We start from the raw sequence: 5,698 nt of genomic DNA on the forward strand, positions 1-5,698 counted from the left end.
TGTGTGCCGCTCCTTCCTCGACTCGACTCCTTGCTTCAGTCAGTGTGCCTGGGTTTCTAGCATCTTTTTAATCCTCTTCCAGGTGATCCGTCCTGTGGCGGCGTGGTGACTGGTCGACTGGCTGGCTCTCCTGTGAGAAAGCCACTGTGTGGGCAGGCCGGGGCTGCCAGGTCAGGTGTGTGCCGCTCCTTCCTCGACTCGACCTTGTCCTCAACTTGACTCCTTGCTTCAGTTTGCCCAGGTCTCAGTCTACTGCTTTCGTTCAACTGGACTGGACTGGCCTGGCTCGCACCCCACTGCTGTGTCTTTCATCGTTGTCAACGACAACACTCGACGAAGGCAGCGTCTGGTCTTAAGGGGCCTTGCGGGCCGAGCCAGGGAGCAAGGGGGGGAATGGGGGGGGGGGAAGCTGCAAGGCCTGCCAGTAGCGGGGAAAGCTCCAGCCCCCCAGCCTCCCCGGCCCTCCGGGTGCCGCCACCCAGGCCATGGCAGGCCCCCTGCAGCGTGGGCCAGCTCCCAGCCCGTGTGCCCTGCCCACCCGGGCCCGGGCCTCACGGCCCCCCGCCACTGCCAGCGGAGTAGGCCCGCCAGCAATGCCGCCCGGCAGGCCGGGGGGGCGGGTGGGAGCGTGCCCACCCGCACCCCTGCTGGCCTCCTGGCTTGCTGCCCAGTGGCCTTTTGCATAGGGCACCCCCCCAGGGTTGGCCTGGGGTCACCAGCTCCAGGAGGCCCATGCTGCTGCTGCTTTTGGAACCGACAGAGGAGAAAGGCGCTCCCCCCCAAGAAGGGGAGTGGGCACCGGGCCCGGAGGCACTGCAATACCGGGCCGATGAGCGGAGGCGCTGGAGCAAGCTCTGAGGCCCGCTCCCAGCACCAAAAATGCGTTTAATGCGTCAGTCCTCATAAATTGAGGACATATCAGCAATTAAACTGATAAGAACAGATTTTTTTTTTTTTATCATCAAGTACCAAAAATATTTGAAAACTTTCAACACAAACAACAAGATCTCCAAACTTTTCTGATTCAAAATACAACGTATACATTAAACCCCGTAACATAACATTCCTTTCAAGACAACCAAAACACATTACTTCCCCCCCCCAAACAACCAAAATAAAACACTTCAACATATCCCTCCCACCTTCGCCACCACCAATTCAACCTCTTTTTCATTTCAATCACTCCCTCTTTCATTATTTAACACAAAATCATAATATATACATTCCCTTTTAGATTCCCATTTTCCTCCTTCCCCTTATCCCAACTCTCCCTCCTTCTACTCAAATAACCTCCTCCACTCAATCCCTTCCCACTCCCCTTCCCCTCTATTTCTGTAATACCCCAACTCCGCATTCAACAAATAAATACTCTTGTGACATAAATTAAAGCCCCTTTTGCACTAACAAACACCTCACCTTCCATACTGCCACCCATGTACAAAGTAACAAAACCCTAATTTCCCATTCCCTCTCCTTGTGGTTCACTAACCCATACCAAGCCCCCTCAAAGTTAACGAAAGCCCCCCACCCTACCGTTCTACAAAACCTACTCACCCTCTGCCATACCCTTTGTGCAAAACTACATTCCCATAAAACATGAAGAAAAAAAATCGCCTCCTCCCTCGTGCACAATTCTCGCGGACACTCCGCCCATCTCAGCAAACCCCATCGCCGTTGCTCCACCCTTACTGGTAACACCCTTCGCACCACCCACCAAGCAAAATCTTCGTGCTGCCCCTTCCACCTCTTTCTCACCATTCCCTTCCATACCCTCCCCACCTGCGCACACAACAACTCCCCTATATCCGTCATCCCATCCCTTCCCCTGATCTCCCTCAATACCCTCTTAGCCTCCCCCAACCCCTCACACCCTAACCCCTCCAACCCCTTTACCCTCAAGAAATTCCACCCCCACGTGTACCACTTCACCGGTTTATCTGCCCACAACTGCCTCCACCATCCGCCATACAACCCCAACCTCCTTAAATACCTCCCCGCCCAGTATCTACAAAACTCCCCCACTTTCCTCCCCTCCAACCTCGCTACCCTAACCACCCCCTTCCAAAAATACACCTAAACAAAGGCTTCCAAATCAGGTAACCCCCACCCTCCCAACTCCTCCCTCTCGTACACCTCCTGCCTTGCCACCTTCTCCATCTTCCTCCCCAGAAAAACAAACAGACTTCCCTCTGTACCCGCCACCAGGTGGGTGGGTACACCACCACTACAAACAACACCATAGGTAACAAAAATTGTTTAATTATCCCCACCTTCCCTCTAAATGATAATTTCCCCATGCCCCATATCCTTAACACCTTCTTCACCCTCCCTCTAACCTCCTCCCACGCCCGTTCCCCTTTCCCTCCTACATCCATGTACACCCCCAACACTTTCAACCCCTTCCTCTCCACCTGCCACCCTTCCTTCCCCAACCCCCTCCAATCCCCCACCACCAGCAACTTGCTCTCCCCCCTATTCACCCATGACCCCCCCATACTCCCTAATTCCCTCTACCACCCTCCTCAAAGACCCCTCATCCCAAACCATAAATGTAACATCATCCATATAGTGTCACACTCAACTCCCCTCCCCCTGGCACCGGTATTACCCTCACCCTCCCATCCCTTCTCACCCGCTGAGCCAACGGCTCCATCCCTCACACACACAGTCCTGGAGAGAGGGGGCACCCCTGGCACACCCCTCTCTCCACCCTAAACTCCCCTCCCAAAAACCCCTTCACCAATATCCTACTATGTGTCCCATCATACAATGCTCTCACCCACCCCACAAATTTCCCCGGAAACCCCATCCGCCCCAAAACCGCAAACAAAAACCCGTGCTCCAAACTGTCATATGCTTTTTCCAGATGCACACTTCCCACCACCACCCTCCAACCCCTCTTCCCCACATACTGCATCATATCCCTCCAAACCCACTGTGTATCTACCATTCTCCTACCCTTCACCGCACATGTCTGGTCCTCCCCCACCACCTTCCCCATTCGTGTTGCCAACGCTTTTGAAAATAACTTGTAGTCTACGTTCAATGACGTGATCGGCCTCCAGTTTTGCAGCACCTCCGTTTCCCTTTTTGTGCAACAGCACCACCACCCCCACCACAAACCCCTCCCCCACCACCCCTGACCCCATGATCTCCTGAAACACCCCCACCACCTCCCAAAACCTCTCATAGAATTCCACTGGTAACCCATCCACACCCTGTGTCTTCCCCTTTTTCAACCTCCCCAGCACCTCACCTCCTCCTCCCTTATATCCCTCTCCAGATCTGCTTCCTCCCCCTCCCCTAACCTCTTTTCCAACTCCCCCAAGAACCTCTCCCCCACCTTCCCATCCACCTCCCGCTTTTTATACAACCCCGCATAGAACCTCGTCACCTCCTCCAACACCTCCCCTTGCTTCTCGACCCACACTTCCTCCCCCATAACCACCGCCCCCACTTCCCTGCTCCTCTTCTTCACCCTTTCCGCAAAATACTTCCCCCATTCCTACCCCTCCCCCACCCACAGTGCCTGTGCTAGAAACATCCTCTTCCTGCTCCCTACTCCGAAACCATTCCTCCACCGCCCGCTTCGCCTCCCCCAACTCCCACTTCACTTCCCTCCCCACCCCCCCACCCCCAATCACCTCCCAGATCAGATTTTGAACCCTTCCCTGCAGCCTCCCCAACTCCCTTCTCTTTTTGCACGCCTTCCATTTCCCCACCCGTATAAACCACCTTCTAATCTTTTCCTTCGTCACCCTCCACCACTCCCATTTGGATTTAAACAGCACCCTCATTGTTCTCCACCCCTCATATTTCCTCCCAAAAGCTCCACATAATTGTTCATCCCCCAGCACCCTTGTATTTAACTTCCACACTCCCCTCCCTAACCTGTAAATCCACCCTCAACACCTTGTGGTCACTAAACCCCACTTCTTCTACTTTCTTACCCTCCACCCTCACCCCCTCAGAAACTAAGACAAAAAAATCAATTCTCGACACCCTCTTTCCCCCCTCGGATCAATCCTCATTCCCACCCACTCCCCCTCCCAAACATCCTGCAACCCCTCCTCCCGTATCCAGTTCCCCAACCACCTCCCCGTACTATCCAGACACCCACCCCCAACACCCCCTTCCCTATCCCCTTCCTCAGCAATACAATTAAAGTCCCCCACAAAAACCTTCTTCCCTCCCCCCCCCCATATCACCAACCTTCAAAAAAACTCCCTGCATTCAGCCTTCACCGCAGGCGAGTAGACGTTGAACACCCCCACCTCCACCCTCATGAGTTGTAAACAACCCTCAATTAACCTCTCCACCCCAATCACCTTCACCCGTGCCTCATTAACCAATATTCCCACCCCCACCGCCTTCTTCCCTCCCACCCCAGCCCACCACCATCTTCCCTTATCCCATCTCTTTCTCAAAAACCTATAATCCCCTTCCCACCCGATCCCACACATAATATCAGCTTGTACCATTCTCAAATACCCTCCCACCCTCTCTCACCTCTTCCTTGACAACAAACTCCTCACATTCAGCGAAGCAACACACAAAGCACTCTCCATTTTAAACATTTCAAACCACAAACTCCTTCCCCTTCACACCTCTTCCCCACTCCCACTCTCCAAAGACTCCACCGAGGACTCTATACCCTTCCTCCATATCCCCGTTGTTTTGACCAGGCCTTCCACCGCTCCTGGACTCAAGAATCCCAACCCCTCCTCCCCTTTCCCTCCCTCTCTTCCATCTTCTTTCCCTTTTTCGTCTCTTCTTCCCTCCCACCCTTTCCCCTCCCCTTCCCTTCCCGTTCCTGTTTCTAACCCCAACATCTTCTTCCCCCCTTTCTCATCCCTCTGTTACTTTCTTTTCTTTAAACCCCCCTCCTGCCCTTGTTCAATCGCTTCCATTTCCTCTGCCCACTCCATCCCCTTCTTTTGCCCCATTCCCAATTGCTCCACCATACCCTGCAGTTGTTTTAACACCATGTCCCCCCCTTCTCCCTCTTCCCCCCTCTTCTCTTCCATCTCTATTTCCTCCTCCAACAACTCCATCACTGCTTCCTCTATCCTTTCTCTTCCTCCCTCACAGGTGTTTCCTCCACTACCATCTCCTCCCTCTCCACCAGCACCCCCAGCTGTTCCTCCTCCTCCATTCCTCCCTCCTTTTCTTTCCGCTCCTCTCGATTTCCCGCCATCCGCACTTTATTTGCGTATGACAACCGGCACAGCTGTTGCGTGTGCCCCTCCTGCCCACAGCCCTTACTAAAAAAACTCTCTTTGCAAAACTGGGCCGTATGCCCCATCCCCCTACACCAATAACAAATCGTCAGCTGGCAAAATGCCGCCAGGTGCCCTTCTTGCCCTCGCCTATTACACAATTTAGGCTGGTCACTGTAGGTAACATACCCTCTATAGGGCCCAATTTGCACCGTCGACATTAAATGCTGTACGGCCCCAGGCCTCCCCACCTCCTCATGTAGTACCACCTTTGCCCTCCATGCCCCTGTCCAAATTCCCCACCGGTCTCGCTCCTTTTCCACATAGAATCACCCTTTGCACTCCCTGCTCCAACCAAAACTTCATCTCTCCTTTCTCCAGCATGTCACTATACATTTTTATATACAAACACGCGTTCCCACGCCTTTTGCCCCATATCAAAACATAACCCCTCCAATTCCCCACGCTCCGCCGCCTTC

The 5,698-nt window shown here is 53.7% G+C and overlaps 1 non-coding gene across 1 annotated transcript; it reads right to left on the minus strand.

Moving 5' to 3' along the window:
• Window positions 1–788: 788 nt before the first annotated feature.
• LOC132247894 (U2 spliceosomal RNA) lies at window positions 789–978 on the minus strand. The gene has a single exon (XR_009459296.1). It is a non-coding gene; the product is annotated as a U2 spliceosomal RNA (small nuclear RNA).
• Window positions 979–5,698: the final 4,720 nt, after the last annotated feature.

This window comes from Alligator mississippiensis, chromosome 1 (assembly GCF_030867095.1).
Source record: "Alligator mississippiensis isolate rAllMis1 chromosome 1, rAllMis1, whole genome shotgun sequence".
NCBI lineage: Eukaryota > Metazoa > Chordata > Crocodylia > Alligatoridae > Alligator > Alligator mississippiensis.